General features: G+C 37.7%; 1 protein-coding gene across 4 annotated transcripts in view; it reads left to right on the top strand.

Moving 5' to 3' along the window:
* LOC105839462 (neuroligin-4, X-linked) overlaps positions 1–23,773 on the top strand; it is a 391,763-nt gene that overhangs the window by 29,868 nt on the left and 338,122 nt on the right. The gene's annotated exons all lie outside the window — the stretch shown is intronic.

The following is a 23,773-nucleotide window of genomic DNA, read 5'->3' as shown; positions in this document are numbered from 1 at the left end:
ATCGACTTCTTCCGAATCCGCACTCAAGAATACATATGAAATTTTCGGACAAATTTTTTTCTCATACCAAAAGCTACTAACTGTTTTGAAAGCACATTATATGTTATTCTTTCCTATAATGACAAACCTGCATAATAGTTATTTTGTACGTATAGAATCTTGAAAACTTAGTATAATTTTCTAATTTTTTTCTGTTTTTTAAAGAAAATTGTATCTAGCAGGATTTGTTTATTGTTTATACTTTAATTCTGGAGAAGGATTTACAATTCTATGAAATCAATTAAGAGCCAAGCTTGTCAGAAAATAATTAGCGTTTAATCGGTAAAACAGACGACTCCAGCGTCCCTTTAATACGATAGTTAATTTCGTTAATGGTGACCACTATTGATGAAATAGCAGGGAACAATAAGCGCGCGCAGAAAACACGCGCCAGCGGGAGAATTTCAAGTAAACGCTCGTGTAGTACAATCGCAATCAGGCCAATCAATTGTCCTCTTTTTGCGGCACGCGTGCGGTAGCCGGTGCTCTTCTTTAAACTCGTCGCATGATCAAAAAGACCAGAAGAGAGCGCAGGGAAACCACCTACCGCGCGGAGCGGAGATGGGAGAAAGAGAAAGAGTAGAACGGAAAGAATGTAAGGGGGACAAATTGTACGAAAACTAGATTCGCGCGCGCGGTTCTTGAAACGAACACGCGAGTCGTGGCGGACTCGAGCGCACTCGGAAAAGTAATTAGCATAATAAATTAGCTCGCAAATAAAAGCGGTCCGCGCGCGTGCGGCGCGGGAAGCACCGGCTAACGACATCGCTCTCGTGATTAGGATAACAAAGAGAGCTCGCGGCCTCGCTCCGAAGGGAGTAGTTTTGCTTTACAGAGGTGCACGCCAGCGAAACGTCAATTAGTGCGGCGAATGAAAGGACGGGTTGGGGAGGGAGGGCGAAGGAACAGGCGAGGGGGGAAAAAAATGTTGTGACGCCAGATGGAAGGAGCAAAGGAAAAGACGCGGGTAAAGAAGCGGGGCACAGCGGGAGCGAAGGAGACGGGTGCGTCTTTTGTGTCGCGCGATTTTCATCCGCGGCACGGCCATGGTGTTGTTGTTGTTTTTTTTTTTTTTTTTCACGGTTACGACCCACCACGACCTCGCCTTTCTCGCTGTCGACGACAAGGAGGGAGGGAGGGAGGTTTAGTTCCAGGCGCCGAAGGTGGGGGGTCGAAAAACGTTCCTTGAAGCAGAAGCGGGTGAAATTAGTTTAGCGTCACTTCGTTTCGGTATCCACGGTTCATGGGGCGCGCTTCGAACTTGGTTCTCGGCAAAAGAGTCGGAACTTCTTTTTCCGCTCATTCAGTTCAGGTACTTCTCGAACCCCGAGAGGAGAAAGAGAGCCGCGTGTAAAGAGTACGAGGGAATATCTGCTACGAAATCCCTCCTCGCTCTCTCGGCAGGGAATCTTACTCCTTGCTCTCGAGTTTCATTGCGGAACTTGGTCGCAGCAGCAGCGGCAGCGGCGGCGGCGGCGGCAGCGGCAAGAGCGCTGCAAGCTGATTTTTCTTTTTTTTTACGCGAGGATTTCATTCTGTACGAGTGCTTTTTTGCTAATCTTGTAAAGTAAAGAGCGAATCTTTTTGCGACCGCTCAGACGCACGAGAGAATTCTCCGTAATTACTGAGGATATCGCAAGGTGCCTTTTTCGTTCGAATTTTGCGGGGATCTTGCTCTCCTTCCCACTGTACTTGGAGGCTACATTCATAAAGCATTTATTCGTCCCATTAATTAGTAATCCCCCCTCCCCCCCCCGCGGAAACGATACACTGCGAGGGCTCATTAGTTATTTAGCTCCTTTAAACTTGCGCCTTTGTTTACTACGGGCGAGCGCCAAAACAATATATATATTGTACTGATTCATTTTATAAGCGCGCCATAGTACGTTTACGAAATCAGGAAATTTACGTTTAATGAAACCCAGGGTGAAGCTGTAGTCCGTGAAACTTATGGCGCTGCATACGTCGTACGATCGGACGTTAAAGGTTAATCAGACCGGCGATGAAACGCGAATTTCGCACAATCACGAGCGGTCGTAAACATCGGGGCGTAAATTGTGAGAGAGAGGATTGCGCTATATATCTCGGTGAAGAAGTCGGGGAGGGGTGGGAGGGGGAGCGGAAGCGAGAAACAGAGAGAGAGAGAGAGAGAGAGAGAGAGAGCGAATCGTCATAAAGACGTCATAAAAGCCCCGTCGGTGGGAGAGGTACAGCCGATATTATTCGCGCGGCCGTCAGGAATTGCGCCTTATCTATAATTTGGTTTTTCAGGGTGAGACGAATGTGCGCGTCTCTCGTAGTCGCGTCGTCGTCGCCGTTGTCGTCGTCACGTTTGGCCTCGTAGTCGCGTCGTCGTCGTCTGGCGCGATACATTCCGCGCGTTTCTCGGCAGCCGCAACTTTACGTCCGTCGGGCCATATCTCCTGAGTTTTCACTTAAACAGAGGGAGGGAACAATCGCCACGTATCTTTCCTTTTATTTCTATCATTCGGGCAACGAAACTAGCGCGCGCTTCTAGTGTCCCTCAGGGTTTCTCACCTCCTGTTTCGCGCCCGGCCACTCAACGTTGCCTCGTCATCGGGGTCCTCGAGTTTTACGTGCCTTCGTCTCTACTACGAGCCCAAAATTTATTTACTGCTGTTTAACGCCTTGCCTTTCAGCTGACATTTCAGCGGGGGAGCAGCGAGCAACGCTAGCCGGCGCGTACAGCTGAGCCAATCATCGCAATCTTGTTTCCTCATCTCTTATCCCCGGTTCGCTTTCGGCCATTTGGGAATTGCTCGTTTCTGCCGTCGGACTCGCGTTATTTTCCTTGCGTCATTACACCCGCATTGGAAAGCTCATTGCGCGCGTTTTATGACATTTATGTTAGTTATCGTTTTCCCGTTGATCGCTCAATTGTATTTGAAGGGACGCGCGCCGTAGGTTTTTGTCGTGAAACATCTGTCCGCCCGGTTTTTTAGTCGAATAATTCTCCCAGGTGTATCGCACTCCGGCGAATTTTTAGTTCTATCCTGTGCAGCGATTTATAATTTAACCGGATTTGTCCTAATTTAAAAAGAGGTATATAATAAGGAAGGGAGCAGGCAGTGGAAAGTGCTCTTAAAAACAACGAACTGTGCGCGTAGCGGTCACATGCAGGCGACACGGTAGAAAATCGTGATTTTGCAGAAGGCGGCGGGTTCCGTGCCGCAAAATAAAAAGAACATTTATCGGCGGTCGCGCACCGATGTACCGTCGTTTACGAAAAAACCATTTCTTAACGACGAGGAGAGAGAGAGATTGATTGATTGATCTTTTATTAGCTTTCTCAGCTATTTTCAATACATATATATACAATTTTATGCTACATCATTAAAAACAAATTCTTTTAGCATTCGTTTAAACATTTCTAAACGATTACAATGTTTAACTTCGTGTGGTAATGCGTTGTACATTAACACACCCTCATAAAATAAACTTTTTTGCGCGCTTCTTGTTTTTCAGAATTCAATAACAATATCTCCTGTCTGCCTAGTTTCGCGTTCTCCCTCTACTATTTTAAGTCTATTACTAAATTGCTCCGGCATCATATTATTTAAGATCTTAAAAATAAATATGCACATATTGTAATACAGCCTTTGTCTTATGGTCATAAATTGCAACGCTTGGTGCATACATTTAACTTTGGTACGTTTGTCACATTGCAATATGACTCTCATAGCTCTATTTTGCGCTATTTGGAGCCTACTTAACTGTGTATCCCCCATATCTATTAGTAGCGTTGCACAATACTCAAAGTGAGGTGCTATAATTGTCTTGTATATCGTACATCTAGTGTAAGCCGAGATAAAGTTCCCTATTCTATTTAAAAAACTTATTTTCTTCCCTATTTTCTTTAGCATGTAATCACAGTGACCGCTGAATCTAAGTCTATCATCAATAATTATGCCCAAGTACTTTATTATTTCTACGCGCTCAATCTCATTTCCATCCAAACATCTCACAATAGTATTGCCTCTCAATTCTTTCCTTATACCTCTAACTAACATATATTTTGTTTTCCCCGCATTCATCTTCAGTTTATTAATATTCATCCATTCCTCCACTACGTTAAATGCAATATTCAATTTTCTCTCTGTCTCCGCACTACTCTCACCTGTTACATATATTAACGTATCGTCCGCAAACATTTTTATATTACACACATCCGAGCAAACGTTAACAATATCATTCATATATATTATAAACAACAATGGGCCCAATACCGAACCCTGTGGCACTCCGTATTCTGTAGTCAGTATCTTAGACCATCTATCATTAAATTGAACTTGTTGCATTCTATCTTTTAAGTACGACCTAAACCATTAAATTCTAGAACTGTTCCTGTAATACCATACTGGTATAATTTCTCTAATAATCTTCCTCTATCAATTGTCTCGAAAGCCCGTTTAAGATCTATAAAAATAACTCCTACTATTTGTCTCTCACTAATAATCAATTTCCATTTATCTATAACTGTTTGAATTGCTGTTTCACACGAGTAATTTTTTCTAAATCCTGACTGATGTTCCGTTATAATATTATTACTTTCTAGGTAGACCTCAATTTGCTTTTTAACTATTATCTCTAATACTTTTTCATATATTGGTAATATATTAATAGGCCTATAATCACTTGCCTTCTTAGGTTTCTCTACTTTTGGTATTGGAATTATCGTAGATGTTTTCCACTCTTTCAAGAAACAACCCTCATTCAATGACTTATTTATTATATCACAATATTCCTCTTCTATGACACAAAATACCGTTTTTAATATATTGCTAGTTATTCCTTCTTCTGTACCTTTCTTTTTTGGTAATTCCCTAATGATTTTTCTTACTTGTTCTGTCGTAATTGATTCAAATTTTTCTAGCTCTCCCATCTTTTCAATACAATAAATAGTTCTCTTATTTGTGCTCGTTGTATAATTCTTATCTATAGATTTTATTATGTCTTTAATACTTTGTGTATAGTATAAGTTAAATTTATCAGCTATATCACACTCTATATTATTGTCTAATATTTCAAAATCTATTTTTCCTACAACTTTCGCGCCTATTGGTCCTCCTCTAATAATTTCTTTTAATGATTTCCACATAGTTGTGGGATTGTTACTATTATGATCAATCATGTTTTCATAATATTCTTTTTTCTTTGTTCTAATTAAACTAACTACTGCATTTCTTTCTATTTTAAATTGTTGCCAGTTTTGTTCCGTGCTATCGTACAGTGCTTTTCTATAAGCCTCATCTCTTCTAGTCGCTACCTCTTCTATTTCCTTTGAATACCATTTTTTCCCTTCCCATATTTTCGGTATTTAAAAAATTTTTTTAGGTGCTGAGATGTCTAGCGCATCTACAATACTATTAATTAAATTCTTTGCCTTTACATTAATATCTAACTCATTAATATCTAAATCATATCTTTTTTCTAAATTACTCTCCACTAGCTTAATAAACTCATGCGCATTATATCTACTATAATCCCTGCCACTGAATTCTTTATATTTATTTACAGTTTTGTTCGTATTTATCACGACTTTTATCCACGCATGATCCGTTATCTTAGGTTCGTACTTGACTTCTACATTTATATCTTTATTCGCAAAAACTAGATCTATAATTGTTTTACTATTTTCGGTAACTCTCGTTGGTTTATCCACATATTGCTTCATACCTAGACTTTGCATAGTCGTTAGTAGTTTATTTGTATAAAGAGTTTGTCATACAATCTATATTAAAGTCTCCTAATATTATACACTCTTCTTTTATCGTTAATTCTTCTACTATTTCCTCAAAGAATCCTATAAACTGTCCATGTGACGCACTCGGTGAATGATATATTACCATTAACACTCCTTTAAATAATTTTTCTTTCACTTCTATTGCAACGCACCACACAATCCTTTCTAATTTTTTCAATACTACTATTTCATACTTGATATCATCTCTTACATACAGAGCAACCCCCCCCCTGTATTTCTATTTTCCGCGTCGCATCTAACCACACTGTATCCCGGTACACTTATTTCACTGTCTTCAATTTCCGCAATCAGTCTCGACTCCGACAATGCAATAACTGCCGGATTTAATTTCTTCATAATCTGAGACTGTATTTCGTCCTTATGTGCCATTAAACTTTGCGCATTTGTATATATTATCTGATCCTCTTCTTTCTGTAATTGCTATTTTTTGGCTTCCCATCCACCTCTCCTCTTCTCCTCTTCGATAGCCTTCTTATATGTCGGGCATTCCGGATTCAGAGCATCATGATCGTCTTTTATTTTTAAATTATATGTTTTTATTTTAAACATACAATTTACACATTTGTTCTGCTTCTCTCTACATTCACTTGCTTTATGCTTTCCTGTACATTTATGACACGTTTCATCTCTCGTACAGTTTTTTGCAATGTGGTAGAATCCCCAGCACTTGAAACATCTCTTTATGCTGAAGTGATTGAACACAGAACATTTTCTCCAGCCTATATTCAACTTTTTTTTTTTTAACATCAATTCATGTGTTACTTCATCTACTTCAATTATTAAAGATCTACCTTCTTTTCCTTTTCTTCTAGATTGACTATCATCCATATTTTTTCTTTTCGGGATTTTCTTAACTATGCTTATACGAGATTCACCAATACTATTCTGTTTCTTTATTGTATCTATTAGCTCATCGTCATCCAACTCTATTTCTTCCTCGCTAATATTAACAATTTTTATTTTCGGCTTCTTTTGTAGTGATTCTGTAACATTATAATTGTCACCTAGTTTAGACTGTACTACATCTTTTAATTTATCTATTTCTTCTCCGGTCTCACATCCTAGAATTACTGTTCCTTTTCTTCCTTTTCGTACCTTTGTTATCCCCATTGGCATATTCTTAATATCAACTTTTTCTTTTATTATTTTTTTAGTGGTCTCACTTTCTTGCTGAGTCTTCGGTTTGATGATTATGATGTTTTCCTTCTTTTTCTTTATTGCCTCACTGTAACTGCCGCGCACATTTTCCGCTGACGCCTGCATTCCTCCTCGTATTATTTTTCGTAGGTCTTTCATTTCTTGTTTAATAGCTTTTATTTCCTCTTGCACTGTTTCCTTAATCAGCATTTTTATTTCTCGTTTGCATGCCATTTCATCTTTCATCTCTCTCATAGTTCTTACTAGCCAATCAATTTTCGTATCCATGCCCACGTTGACTCCTATCGCTCTGCTTCCGCCACTTCCCGTAGAACTTAGTCTTTCTCTTCCGCTTCCCGTCTGTATTGGTGTTTTTTTCACATCTATATCTTTTTCACTGTCTACTGTAAACTTCTCATATGGGCCAGGACAAGACACGTATTCTCGATTTCTGTCATACACCTTATGTTTACTTGCACATCCAGGATGGAAGAAAAGTTTGACACATGACTTAATTACATGTCACAACCTGACTGTTTATTTCCTTCTTACATGCGGCACATCTATATTCCGCATATTCATCGACCATATTATAGTAGGTATCGGCTGATGCCGATCCTATCGATACGGGCGCCCACTCACGTACGTAACTTTAATTAATATACACGTCACTATAAATGTCTACCTGTCGCGACATGTATGACCCGCATGGAAAATATACTGATTTTCCGCATAGATCCACGCACTCTCGCTAGAAAACTTTGGTCCTATTTGGTCCTTACGCGTATTCTTACAGCCACAACACTTTTTTATAATTTTCTGTTACTTCTTAATCACTTTAAATTAACTGCATTTGCGGAGCGATCTTTGACACGTCCATCACGCAGCAGGGAGAGAGAGAGAGAGAGAGAGAGAGAGAGAGAGAGAGAGAGAGAGACTGAGAGAGAGGGAGGGAGGGGGGAAAAGAAGAAGAGAGACGCGGCGTTGGTGGTTGGCGGTATATTTACTTCGATTCCGGTAATTAAACCTCGTTAAACTACTTTGGCGCTTAATTGCTGGGTTAATTAAAACGCTGACACTACCCGGCGCGATGAAATTAACAGATTCATCGTGCCGAGCGGATTAAAAGTCCGTGCCTTGCGTAAATCGCGTTATCCGGCGACATCGCTGGGGGGCACACTTTTGTCGCGAATCAGCCTGCGAGAGACAAGGACAGACGTGCTGCTGTACGCAATGTACGCCACACATCGCAGCCACTATACGTTCTCGTGACTGTCGTCTTTCGCTGCTGAAGCTGCAAAGCATCTGCATCCGGCTGCTTCTGCAACGTGTTTCGTCGTTGACGTGCAGTCCGAGCGGAGTTTCCGAAATGTCTGCGTTGACCCCGTGTCGAAAGTTAACTCCGCGTCTTCAAGAGGGTGCAGCCAAAGAGAAAGAGAGAGAGAGAGAGAGAGAGAGAGAGAGAGAAGATAACTTTGATCCAAAGGCGTTGCCAAGGGATCGTCCCACTTGGTCTTTTTTTCCCACGTTCGACTCTCTCCTCTCGAACGCTCTCTCATCTCCTTTCGTGGCTCGTTTACTGCCGCTTGCAGTTTGCAGCTGCGGATGCGATACCCGTGTGCGATGCAGCTGCGACTTTAACTCGACCAATGAAACGGCAACCGATTCGACCCCGTCTAATTCGCCATTGCTCTCTCGTTGCTCCACTCCAAGCCAATTTTCTTCTCCGTTTTCTTTGCATCGAAAGCCGGTTTTCTTTCGCGTCATCGAAAACGCAAGAGTTTGTCTAAATAACTGGAAATGAGTTTCCTAAGAGAGCAAAACGGATGTATAATAGAACAAACGTAATGGCGGAGTAGAAAAGGAAGTTGTTAGCATTACCGTGGTCGAATTGTTCGTTGGGTTAGTAAAATCGACATTTTTGAGATGAAAAAAGTGCTTGTTTAGCTAATTATCCTTTTCTTGCAATCGTTAATTTTTTAAACAGTGGACTTAAAATAAAAAAACCTTAAAATGTATATTATGTTTATATTTTATTAGGGAAGAAGTTAAATATTGTATTAGTTAATAATCAATATTTTAATTACATTTAAGAAATCTAAACTAAACATTACATTAAATGTGTGTACGTCAATGTGTTTAAATGATTCTAAACCCAAAGTTGTGAAATATTTATTACTTAGATTGCTATCTATAAAAATGTGACTGCGTAATGGTTCAAAGAAAAACAGAGATGCCGTAAAAAAATAGATTTAAAAAGGTAGTTTTGATTTAAAACGCAGTGTATTGTGAAAAAATTGTACATTTATTTAAAATGAAGAGAAAATATTATAGAGTTTATGCAAATGTGTATATCCATACACATCTGTTTCATATTGCATAGACTACAGTATCTATGTATAACACATGTAATATAAACTATAAATTAGCAGTAGAATTATAAATTAATAAATAACTAATATTTTGACAAGATTAAAAGAAGCTTTAATTCTGCTAATGAAATAACAACCAATTCGACTTTATCTCATTTACTCTTGTTGCTTTACTCCAAGCCAATTTTTCTCTCCGTTTTCTTTGCAACAAAAGCCGATTTTCTTTCGCGTTAACGAAAACGTAAAAGTTTGTTTAAATAACTAAAAATAAGTTTCTAAAGAGAATAATTAATTAAATTAATTAATTAAATCAACTCATACGACAGGACGCTTATAGTAACGGAAATATTTAAAAAATAAGATATATGGCCATTATTTTTATCCATTCTTCCTCTCTAAATATAATATTAAATATTTATAATATTAAATCTCTATTTTTCTTTCTCTCTCGTGAAGAAATCTTTGCTATTCGGGAGTATAAATTATCACTCGACTGACCCTCTCTTTATGTTCACTATTATTCAATATACATATATACTATAGTTTTCACGCTACTGTTTTCTAAGGAAAATAACGCGCTGATCTAGTTGGCGAAACGCTTCCATTTTTCTCAATCCGTTCGGAACGCAAACAAGGGATATCTCAATTTATCTTTTCCCGAGGACTACGGAGTGCTCGGGGTATATCTGTATAGCGTGTTGCTTCGCACGGAGGCGTGCGTTTATGCGAGGCGTGAGTGTTACTCTTGGCGTTGTATAAAGTACCCGTTTTCGTTCGCGTCTGTATACGAGGCAGGCTACTCGATCCGCGCAAAATCCCGATTACGGTCCGGCTTTGTGCCGTCGAGTGTTTCGATATCGCCGGGTGTCTCGTTAATCACGGATTCCTTGGAAAATTGGAGGCGAAAATCCCGGTACCAAGGTCGACGCCGCGCCGTCAGACGGACGGGCACACGTGAGGGCGTTTCACTAATGTGCGTCGTGCGGTCCGAGTCGAGGATGATATTTTGGTTTTGGCACTAATGGACCCGGCAAAGTTTTCGAATTGTTGAACGCGACAGTCGCTCCCGACAAACCGCACGACTTTTTGCGAAAAATGTCGTCTCACCCCCGGGGAGATTTCGGAAAATTCGTGAGATAACGAGCACGCGTATAAATAGATCCGCTCTGCGAATGATATTGCCAAGACGGCAATTGAGAACTCATAAAGGGAGATACGGCGGGCATGACGTGTACGTGTACGGGCGAGAAATATGGGCAATATCGTTCCGTATCGGCTTCCATGCTTCAGTTTTCTTCCCCCTCATTTAGGGATCCCGGCATCTATGGACTGAGCTAAGAGCATAATAACTTTTCTTATCTCTGTTTTGCCGCGCGGAACATCTATAATATCCAACTCGTACGAGAGACACCCGGGCAATTGCTTACGTAATGGCGCAATATCTTCGCTTCAACATTCCCTGACGACCGCGTTATTGATGATATACCCCGTGCACTTACGCGAACTCCTGAAGAAGTTAATCCGTTTAATAAGATGAGGCTGATCGCAGCGAAAGAGGACACTTTTTCATCATCATTCATTAATTTATCTCCTTGTCACCCGCCTACTGTACTTTAGCGCTTCCCGTATCATTCTTTAAATACACCGTCCTAATAAAAGCGTGCATTGACCGGGGCTTGGATTTTCGCGGACCACCCTCTAATTGACCCAGTTCGGCAAATGAGTATCTCACGGTACAGTCGATGCCGCAAGTTATCACCCGAAATCTCTGCCGCCATTCCCTCCGGAGGGGCAGTAACAGCTTTCGGGAATCTTGACGTTGAGAAAGTGTTGATAACGATAATTCTGGAAAAAGTACAATTAAATTGCAATCACGGAGGGACTATATTAAATTTTAAGCGCCTTACATTTTTACGCGGATGGAATTATTCTCGCGGAGGCGCTTCCCAGAAACTGAAATTTTCATGTCTACGGCGCGCGTTAAAAAGTTCATGAAGATTTCCGCAAAAATATTACTGCAGAGATATACCGCAGGAGAGATTCCCAGATTCTGACAAAAACAGTATGTTTATTGAAAATTTATAAGAGGTTCGCTTAAGTGTTTGCTTAAGTGTTGAGTAGAGGTTTACTTCAAACTTTAAAATGTTTATTTCAAGTGTTTATGAGTTGGAAATTTATGGAATTCTTTATGAAATGTTCATGGCTGTGATAGGAAAGTGTTGTATGACATCTTCGAAATGTTGCAAATGTTATTTTTGGGTTATTTTAATAAAATACAATAAAGTGCAAGACACAGTGTAAGCTTAATCTTTCATGATCGTTTTAATAAAATGGTTCTATGATGCAAGCTTCGAAATTAGAAGAAAAAAAGTAATTAATTCAACAAGATATGTAGTTGTGGGCTGCCAACTACAGATATATTCAATATAACAATATATGTTATTGCAATATCAACATTATACTTGCATTAATAGCAAATATTATTGTATTGAGTATAGTTGGCAGCCCGAAACTACACATTTTATTGGATCAATTACTTTTCCTTTTGTGTACATACATATTTTAGTTCTGTACAAACGTTTTCAACGTCTACTTAATACTTAAGAAAACATCTTATAAATTTTCAATATAAAACTATTTTTGTTAGGTTTTAGATATCATTAGGTTTCTGAATATCCTGAAATACGTTTCTCATTTACCTTCGATTCCAATTTTGGAGACCCGTATCAAGAAACGATAACTATTGCGCCAGTTATATTCTATTTTGGTATGGTGTTTTATTAATGAGAAATAGAACTATGTCGCGTCCATCTGACGGGGGTGTCGTGTACTACTCGCCAGAGATTTCCATGTTCTAGAGAGTTTATTAATCATTTATGAATGGAACGTTTGGGAGATGTCGTGAACTCTTTGTTTGATGCACAGAATGTTACGGAAGAACGTCCGGATTGTGGACGTAAACGAAATAATATAATTATACATTGTGAAAGCGTGGGGAAAGGGGCGTGAGGCAAAGTCACCGATAAATTATCTTTCCTTTAATAATTGCATTGTTCTTGATTATGATAATTACGAAGGAGATTTGAGAAGTACGCGAACTACCCGGTGTCTCATGGCACGAGTCGCATGGACTCGTGGCCGTCAAGCCCTTGTAATCAACGACCTCGTGGGTTGAAAAACTCGGTTGTGAAGGTCGATAGCGTGCACGGGGACCTCGTATGGAGGACCCGGGGCCGTTCAGGCTACCGAGACGCCGCACAGTGGGCCAGAATTGACTTTTTTCGTTCAAAATGGTCTAGAGACCTCAATATTTAACCAAGTAGAACAAATTTTTTTTTAAATTACTCGTAAAAAGGTACCAAAGAAGACTGTCTGAGCCGATTTTTAACCAATTTCATCCCTCAGGGCATACAACCCCATATTCTCATTGAAAAATACAAAATACCATTACGTGATAATGACAACACATAAAACGGTAACTTTTACCTGCAAAACCTTACGTATGGACTCAGTGACATCGAAACAATACAAACTTACATTACAACAATGACTGCATGACTTCATGACTTTATGTAATCGAAATAAAAAATATAATAAATTATACTTATAACTTAGTACGACTCGAATCAGCTGCACTTAGGATGAAAAATGTACCTAGAATGTGCTACAAGGAGGCTTCGAGTTTACATTCCATGGGGTTTTGTTTTTTTTTTCTTTTTGCAAATTTAATTTTTTTATTTTTGTAAATTTTTTTGTTTTTGAATTAATACTGAATTTTGAATTAATAAGTCCAGTAGATCCTGTGCTTTCGGATCAATATTTTTAGGTTTTTTGTGCCATTGAATTCTTAAACTTGCTATATAAGGATCCGAGGAAACAAATAATTTTTTATGAGGTCTTCAGAGATCAAGATACATACATGAAGATATATATGGAAAGTAAACATTAAGCAATCTTTATTATTCTATTACAAGTTAAAAATGCAAAGTTATCTTAATTTGAAAACTGATGTACAAATCAAAACAGAAAATTAAAATACAAAAAACATAAAAATTGATTAAAGATTTTTGAATCAAAATTAATTTAAAAAATTTTTTTAATTACAAAAATGTAAAAAATTAAATATACAAACAAACCAAAAACCATGGAATGTAAACTGGAAGCCTTCTCGTGGTACATTCTAGGTACACTTTTCATCTCAAGTGTAGCTGATTTGAGTCGTACTAAGCTACAAGTATAATTTATTATACTTTTTATTTTGATTACATAAAATCATGAAGTCATGCAGTCATTGCTGTAATGTGAGTTTGTATTGTTTCGATGTCACTGAGCTCATACGTGAAGTTTTGCAGGTAAAAGTTACCGCGTTATGTGTTGTCATTATCAATGAGAATATAGGATTGTATGCCCTGAGGGATGAAATTAATTGAAAATCGGCTCAGACAGTCTTCTTTGATACCTTTTCACGAGTAATTTAAAAAAAAATTTGTTTTATTTGGTTAAATATTGAGGTCTCTAGACCATTTTGAACGAAAAAAGCCAATTCTAGCCCACTGTGCGCCGCACAGTGGGCTAGAATTGGCTTTTTTCGTTCAAAATGGTCTAGAGACCTCAATATTTAACCAAATAAAACAAATTTTTTTTTAAATTACTCGTGAAAAGGTACCAAAAAAGACTGTCTGAGCCGATTTTCAATTAATTTCATCCCTCAGGGCATACAACCTTATATTCTCATTGATAATGGCAACACATAAAGCGGTAACTTTTACTTGCAAAACCTCACGTATGAGCTCAGTGACATCGAAACAATACAAACTCACATTACAGCAATGACTGCATGACTTCATGATTTTATGTAATCAAAATAAAAAGTATAATAAATTATACTTGTAGCTTAGTACGACTCGAATCAGCTACACTTGAGATGAAAAGTGTACCCAGAATGTACCACGAGAAGGCTTCCAGTTTACATTCCATGGTTTTTGGTTTGTTTGTAATTTTAATTTTTTACATTTTTGTAATTAAAAAAATTTTTTAAATTAATTTTGATTCAAAAATCTTTAATTAATTTTTTATGTTTTTTGTATTTTAATTTTTTGTTTTGATTTGTACATCAGTTTTCAAATTAAGATAACTTTGCATTTTTAACTTGTAATAGAATAATAAAGATTGCTTAATGTTTACTCTCCATATGTATCTTCATGTATGTATCTTGATCTCTGAAGACCTCATAAAAAAGTTATTTGTTTCCTCGGATCCTTATATAGCAAGTTTAAGAATTCAATGGCACAAAAAGCCTAAAAATATTGATCCGAAAGCACAGGATCTACTGGACTTGTATTAATTCAAAATTCAGTATTAATTCAAAAACAAAAAAATTTACAAAAATAAAAAAATTAAATTTGCAAAAAGAAAAAAAAACAAAACCCCATGGAATGTAAACTCGAAGCCTCCTCGTAGCACATTCTAGGTACATTTTTCATCCTAAGTGTAGCTGATTCAAGTCGTACTAAGTTATAAGTATAATTTATTATATTTTTTATTTCGATTACATAAAGTCATGAAGTCATGCAGTCATTGTTGTAATGTAAGTTTGTATTGTTTCGATGTCACTGAGTCCATACGTGAGGTTTTGCAGGTAAAAGTTACCGTTTTATGTGTTGTCATTATCACGTAATGGTATTTTGTATTATTCAATGAGAATATGGGGTTGTATGCCCTGAGGGATGAAATTGGTTAAAAATCGGCTCAGACAGTCTTCTTTGGTACCTTTTTACGAGTAATTTAAAAAAAAATTTGTTCTATTTGGTTAAATATTGAGGTCTCTAGACCATTTTGAACGAAAAAAGTCAATTCTGGCCCACTGTGCGGCGTCCCCGCCGGCTATGTGGTTTGGTGGTTTGGGACGTTTTGCGACATACCGAGAATTTAGAACATAAAAATCGGGATATCAGCGACCGCACACGTAGGGCGGAGGGGGAAAGCTGTGCCGGTGCAGACGAGTCCAAGGCACAGCTCCAGTGATTTCCGGGGGGGATAATCTCCACGAAGGAAACGAGAATCAGTCCGCATCCGCGGGGAGAATCCGAACGAGGAGCGGCACGTATGGTCACGTACGTGCGAAAATTATCACGTGGGGGAAAAAGAAGGAAAAGAGTAACGTTACGCAATTAATATTAAATTGAAATTATGTTTGATAAGTTAAATGGAATTACGAAATGATTCGCGCCTGAAATTCTCATTTGCGATCTCGTACGAAGTTTGCGTGGAGGGAGAGAAGTGCCGGTAAATGATGAGCGAAAGTGACAGGGGGGCGGGAGGGGGAGGATGCTGCGGCGCGAAAATGAGATCAAGCGAAACTGAGAACACCGAGCGAAAAAACGACTGTCGGACTTCTCCTCTCCCTTCGAATGTGCGGCCCGCTTTGTCCTTTTTTTTTCCACAGCTTTCACGGTCCACGAACGCGCCGACGACGACCTTTTGTCATTGCCGACGACAAATTTGACGGGCTGGCATTAATCTCGGCTCTATTACCGGGCGGCGTCGCGCGGTAATTTCTACTTCCTGAATTTTCGCTGGTACCGCCGACAGAAAAACTGCCGGAACGAATTACAAGCCCGGCGACTGAAAGAAATAGGACGCGCGAGGGGATGTGTCAGTGTGTAATCGTACAGCTGGAATTCTCTCTGGAGGAGTCCTTTTTTCCTCCCCCCTCCCCCTCCACGAACATCCGCGGTATGCCCGGTAAAACGTACGTGTGTGCCAGCGTGACTCACGTCGTGATTTGTAATTGGGTGAGAGATAGCGCGTACGGCGAAAAAATTTTTCGGGCAGTTTGTAAAACCGGAGCGGCGAATATACGGCGAAAGAGGGAAAAATCTATCGTACAAAGTTCCGCGAATAATAATCGTGGACACGCTCATGAATATCCCTCCGCTTTCTACTTTAACGGCGAACAATACGATTTGAATGGCGCGGACTTTCCAATCGTCTCATTTTAATTGGATACGAATAATTAAGAGAATAAATGAGATTTACGTTAGATAACTCTCAACTCTCTGTTGAATGTGTGGTCACATCCCGGTGGTGATCTCGTCATCTCTGTGCGGGGAAAGACAATGGAACGTATTCTAATTAGAATTTACTTTCATTTTTGGTTTACGTACCGTTATTAAGATATACGAGTTTTGATGTGAAATGCCGCGTGTAATTTGGAGAATGTCGGGCGGTTCGCGAACCAGTTTCCAGGGACTATAGTCGTAAGTTCCTTGTTAGCATGTAAACTTTGACCAACTGCGTATCCATTAGCAAGAGCAAACACGACATGATTAATGTATATACAAGGTAAATATTAAATAATTCATATTTATTGTTCTCGGCATAAATTGATATCAATATTTAATCAAAAACGAAAACATTTGAGGGATAAAATTTGAACAATGCGCATTTCACGATTGAATAATGCCAAAAATAACGCACGTTGCTGTAAATGATGATAACAATTTTGTGGGCATTATTTGATTAAATTGCAATTTCAGGATAATAAAAACTAATTGTTAAAATTTGAAAAGAGCTCTTTCCGGGGGAAAATAATTGCGAAAGAAATAATCACGAGCGCGATTTGTACGCGGAAATTCGTACGAGGGTATAATTTCTTCTTGGTGTTTCCCGAATCGAGGATCGCAGTTAACAGCAAGAAATTTGGCTGTTTCACATTAATCTCGGCCCCGCTATTCGTCGATAGGAGGAGAGCTGCCGCAATTTTTGCCTCCTGAATTTCAATGGCTCGTCCCGCTGAAAAACCGTCGCAGCGATTTACTCCATGTCAACCATCAAGAGAACAGGAACGTCGACGTGTATAGGCAACAAGGAAAAAGGAACGCGAAGGAAAATTACCGTGCACGCTGCCACCGAAATAAAAGCAGCTGCTGCCACTCGCAGCGAGAATATTTGACTTCCACTCTATATTAGATATGCTAATTTTTCTAAAGTAATTTCTCTACCTCGTACATTAGCTTTCGCTCTTAACTTTCGCGTTTCCTGGATACTTCGCGTACCGTAGCGACTTGGCGAAACAAAAGGCTTCTTTCAAAGTAAGTAGAAATTGTAGAAAATTATTTTAATAAGAGACCATAGTACACAGACCGATTTATACTTATCTTGAAAGATTTAATTAATTTACTGTTCTCATTATCAGTGTTAATGTTAATAAATTAATATCTAATGTAACAGTGGATTAGATGAAAGTTACTGAATGCATACTGGTTACTTAAATGTTATCTTATCAATATTTTATATTTTTACTTGGTATAAGCAACATTAAGTAATAAAAATAAATAAGAAATGAATAAAGAGGCAAACGTTTAATGGATATATAATATATTTTGTTTTGTGAATGTTAATAATAATAATAAAAATCTGGTACAAATAATGTCAAATTTTTGATTTACGAATTTATATAATTGATAATAATGTAATCATGCAATTTTATATTTAACTTTTATATTTTTATAACAGAAGAAGTTTAATATTTAAGAATTTTTAACATTTTGTATATAAAGTATACATATTTGCAATTATTATAAAGATTAAATCAATATTTTTACAAAATTTATAGCAAATTTCTTAAATTATATTATCACAAATTATATTACAATAAATGATACAAGACTAAAATGAGATAATAATAAATCTAATAATAGATGTGAATAAAATATATTAATTAGATAAATTCAAACTGATTCTACTTTGATCTTATTTTTTTATTACTGGTACTATTAATTATTTATTAATTATTTGATTTTTTATTGATAAATTATTTAAATAATTAACATTTATTATATTAATAATATTGGTTGACGATTCCTTATATTTTTAACTTTTTTAATTAATAAATTCAATATTTTTAAAAGCGATTTAAAAAACCCAAAGATATAAACAATAATTGCCTAATTCGTATTTTGCAGCATGTTGTAAAAAAAGGCTTATAATAAATTAATTTAAGAGAAAAGGTTAAACATTACAAGAGCAAATATCTGAAACATCAAGCTACAATTTCCAACGTTCATTTGCCTACAAATCTTCCCAAATGGAAAAATATGTATACAGTAAAATATAACTTAAATATATATTCGGCAATTCTCTCTCCTAATAATGGAAAATTTATATTTGACAAGCTTTTGTCACTAAAAAGTCCTGTTTAAATATAAGTGAGATATATAAGTTAAAATGATATTTGATAGCGTAATTATTGACAGCGGGAATACTAAAGCTTGATATTTTATAGTTGAAAGATTTAGGTTGGCATGAAAGAGTAACCGACGGAAAGTCATAGAATGTAGGTGCGATAAAGAGTGACGAAAAGGGAAAGCGGGCGGGAAGGACGAGAAATTAAACGGACGTCGTCGAGAATTGCTGGGTAATTGAAAACCCGACTGCAGGACAAGGAACGATATCTCGTCGCGAACCTTTGTCGTTCCCGACGCGCGAAAGCCCGGAAACCGGCTGGGAAAGCGGAAAGGGGCGCGACGGGACCATTCGAACATTAATTTAGATATCTCGCCTGACGAGAGCTGAATATGTCTCCTGCGATAGAGACAGTTTAGTCGTGCTTCTGCCTCGTATTGGCGCAGTCAGAAACCATGTACACCTTATTCGAATTTATGCAAATGCGAGACTTTACGAGAGTGTGATAATCTTCAAGCAGGTAGCACATTGTAAGATTATCACATTTTTCTTATTCTACGATATAGAATTTTTGCCTGAGTTTCCACACGCGACTTGCAAAGTGTTGAAGCTCCAAGTAGAAAGTTCGATATTAACATATATATATATATAGAGAATTTGGTGTGATAAAAATAATATGTAATATTCAGATGCCAATGGATCAAAGGGTTAGATCTACAGGATTTTTGCTTCTTTGCAGCTCGAAATCTAATCCTAATAATATCCTTTTTTTCTTTCTTTTTTCTCCTCTTCTCTTAATTTGTTTTGTAAATCCACAATACGTTTTTCTGTAAACTTATTTAAAGAAATAAAGATGTAAAAAATTATTTAAAAAAAGATCGAGACACACATAATTTTTTAAATACATTGAGGGAAATTTTCATTAAAGTACTATATACGACTAGACTGTTTCTGTAAAACTTCGGCTATGTGCTGTAATAACTGTCGTGCAGTCATTTCAAACTTAAACATTTTGTAACTTCAATCCTTTGATTCATTTTTATCTTAATGTTACATATTACTTTTATGACATCAAACTTTATATCTTAATCTTGAATTTTCCAAAATCCGCAGAATACATATCTGGATCTCCTCTTGTCAGAATCGCTCTCAAAGATTATGATACTTAAGAGCGAGAGAGAGAGAGAGAGAGAGAGAGAGAGAGAGGAGATCACACGGCATCCCGCATCAGGCTTAATGCAATCGTCAATCCGGACATCCTGTCGTTCACGCCACTTCCAACTAACTCGACGGCACAACTATGAGATTGCAATTGCTAATATCAGAGATCCGTCCTTTGTTGATCTTGCTCCGATGGCGTGCAATTAGCGCAGCTCCGTGGAACAGTATTCATCTTCCGCCGCCAATTTGTTGGTGGTTCGGTAGACCGTGTCGTGTACGAATTCTGTGTACCTAAGGTGTTCCGATTGGCCGAGCCGGCGGGCAATTATGTACAGACAACGATGTAAATCCGTAGCGATTAACATCGTCCGCGTGGAGTTTCAACGGCCGTTTCACTGAATTATCTGGAGGCGCCTCTTTATACATTAACGTTAACAGATTTGCAAAATTGTGGCTATCGCGATAATGGGATTATACATCGGGTATATCGGAATTTGTGTGTAACAATAATCTTTCTAGGCCACATTAAAAAGTAAAACAAAGATATAATTAATTCCAGACCTTTCTCTGTTAGATTATGGCAAATAATATTGTGAAGTGTCGGGAAAAAGATGACATTATTTGTGCTGATAATAGTAAATAGGACGAAATGATAAATATTATTGACAAATGTCAACGTTACGTCGGGCTTAGACGATTAAAAGATTTGAACGTATCATACGTTCGCTTTGTTCGAATAGTTCAAAGAAGAAAAAGAGCATTTAATTTGAATATTTCGGACAGTTCGGACAATTCGAACTTAAGTAGTGACTGGTCTGTAACATCGATTCATTATGTCTAATGTTCCGGACGGTTTGGACAGTAAAGAAGATTGGAAATACGATGAATTGGTAACAAAGGAGCAAATTTTATCAGTCTATTCTTTGATTATATAAAAGTCATAAAAATGAAAAGTAATTAATAATAATGTAATTTTAATAATGTAGTAATAATGTGTAATATTTAATAAGTAAAAAAAATAATTCAAATAGTAATAATAAGTATTATCTCTTGATAATAAAATGCAATATAATATTTGCAATAAAATGTAACTTAAAAAAAAGTATTCATCTATAATAACTTTAATTAAATACTTTGAAATGATGATAAAATATATGTATGTAAATGGACGACATAAATAGGTAAACATTAATCTGAGTATTGTATTAATAACAAATTTGAATTTTATATAAAGTTTTGAAGCTTTTTAGAAAATGTGTTAATAATTTCTGAATTATTAAATAAAATTTATTTATTTTTCATCACAATATGTTCCTTTAAAAACGCATTTTTGCATTGCAAAATGTTATTTTACGTTTTTATTTATTATCCTATTTATTTTATTTTAAATGTAAACATTTTATAAAGATTAAAATGATTATATATAAGCAATATCATTAATAATTCATAAAATTTAGGCTCGAATTATGATAATTTCGAACTTCCGGGTTTGAAGTGAGTTTCAAGCGGTTCGAATTTCAATAAATCACATACTTTTAGTTCGAGTGGTGAACCACTTCTGAGCGCTGATAGCGGTATACAACGAGTCGATTTTTCTTCGATGCATCGTGCTACATGATACAATTCTCATATACGCGCAGGTTCAAATTGGAGCGGTAAAATTGATGCTTACGTTATCCCACGTTACGACCGCGGGCATCCGTGAGCCTGAACCTTTGTCGAACCTCATGGCAAACGAGCAATTAGCGCAGGCATCGCGGGGCGCGCGGTATTCATCTTTCATCGGCAATTTGATCGTGCTTCGCCGAGCCGTGTCGCGAGTATCCGGGAATGGTCGGCGTTCTGTGATTGAATCGCGCCGACGATACATCTAATGACACTACCGCCGGGGTTATACGTACGTAAATCACGAGATTGGCGGTGTAAACTCGCCAAGAGCAGAAAGCGCGCGCGCGCGCGCATGCGCGCGCTTCCATTTATCTCAATGGGGAAGTTCAAGCTTTCGCCCCCCTCGGACGATTGATATATCAATAAAGGCGTTCGATTGCAACACGTGAGGCATTTCTAAAATTGGATTCGCGCACGCCTCACACGCGATACCTACGTACGTCGACGCGCGTAAAACAAGTTGTATTATAATTATTATTGTTGTTGTTGTTACATAGGAACATTATCGCGCCAGTTTTTTTACACGAGATATTCCCACTCGCGGGATGCGCGAAAGAAGTTACGATCGTCGATGTTCGTGCGACACCGACGGACCATTATCACTAAAGTGGTACAACGATCGTGGTCTCGTGCCCGCGTCAAGGGACGCGTCAAGGGTTTTATCGGGGACCAAAAAGCTTGCCGCTGTCTCGCGTCGAAACGCCGAAATAAATGCTAGGCGCCGAGGAATAAATCACCCCGAGAGAAATAAATGCTGCTTTCGTCTCGTGCACGCCGACAGGTAGAGAGACACGGGAGGGAGGGGGGAGGGACGGAGGGTAGAGGGGGTGGGTCGGCCCCTGGGTCGGGGTATCGATCAGGGTCAGTCTAGAATTTCCGTCGAGGACCTATATCAATCGATGGAGGTACGTGCGCGTCGCAGAACCGCTCTTACGACGTCCGTTCTACCACGTTTGTTTCCGAAGAAAAGGAGAGACGCGGTGTCCTCTCTCTCTCTCTCTCTCTCTCTCTCTTTTTCCTCCTTGTCCTCCTCCACCCTCTCCTCGCCGAATCGCATCCACTTCGAGAAGGTCTATAAATCTATCTTACGGACTCACTGCCTGTTTGCAGGCGTGACATTAGCTAATTGGTTGGTTTTGTTGCCATCGGAGATTAAGCATCGTCTTCCGACAAATAACAGAACTGTGTTCTTCATTTAACTTAATGTGCGTTACAATAATGTCGCGTCAATCGAGCCCCTTTACTTTGAATCGTTTTATTAAAACCGGTAGGATTCGAGGTTCATTTATGGAAAATTTAATGTCAAATATACGACTCTCGTTAAAAAAGATCTTTCTTTCTAAAAAAGGATGGCATTTTGTTATTATTGCCGTGCTAAAATCGATACATTTTATGTGATTTGAAATATAAAAGGATAAAATAAAGTGCAAAAAATTGAAGGAAACATTTATCGGCTTATCTCATGGAAAAAAATTCTATAAACATGTGTTTTATTTTCAAAATACAGGGTATCAAATTTGAGAAAAAGAATAAGAAACTTGTGAAAATCTAGGGCATACTTAGAGACATTTTACTTATTTTTGCGTACATACGATATTAAGAATCATTTTTCAATATCGACGAAACATTTTTAGCAAAAGCATTCCAGCAATGTACGTACGGGTAATCATATTAAAAATTTTTTTTTTATAAAAGAATGATACGCAGCTGCATTTTTTCAAGTTTAACAACTTTTATGAAATCCCGAATTAAAGCTCTACAAAAACTGCCTCTTGTGTTTTTTATGCCGTTAAAAGTTTTCAAATTAAAGTAAAAACTGTAAATATCATCATTTTCAATTTCAATCTTTTATTTTAACTCGAAAACGACTAACCGCATGGAAAAAAAAACACAACAAGTTTTTATAGAGCTTTAGTTCGGGATTTTTTAAAAATGTTGAATGAAAAAAAAATACTTGCGGATCAGTCTTCCATTAAAAACACTTAAATGTGATTATCTGTTTCTGGCGAACCTAAAAATGTTTCAACGGTATTGGGGAAATAATTCTTAATATCACTCACCCAAAATTTGTGATTAAAATATCTTTAAGTGTTTTTCAGACTTTCGAAATTTTCATATTATTTTTTCTTTGAAAAGAAAACTCTATCTTAGAAAATGTTTACGGGACTTTTTTTCACGAGATAAGGAATGCAGCCTTAAAATTTTTGTACTCATTTAAGAATCACTCTCTATATATATCAATTCTTAATCAATAACTAAAAGATTCGCAGCGTCGGTGATCGATTTGTCCTTACGTTACGCGAAGCGTGCAAGTCGCATATAAATCCGGCCGCAAATTAATGAGGAATATGTATCGTTACATTATGCTTACCTGTGAGGGCGTAAACCAATTATCGCTCGCATGCATTACGAAGTCTGACGAAGT

Source organism: Monomorium pharaonis, chromosome 6 (genome assembly GCF_013373865.1).
Source record: "Monomorium pharaonis isolate MP-MQ-018 chromosome 6, ASM1337386v2, whole genome shotgun sequence".
NCBI classification, from domain to species: Eukaryota; Metazoa; Arthropoda; class Insecta; order Hymenoptera; family Formicidae; genus Monomorium; species Monomorium pharaonis.
This window is presented reverse-complemented; position numbering and strand designations above follow the sequence as displayed.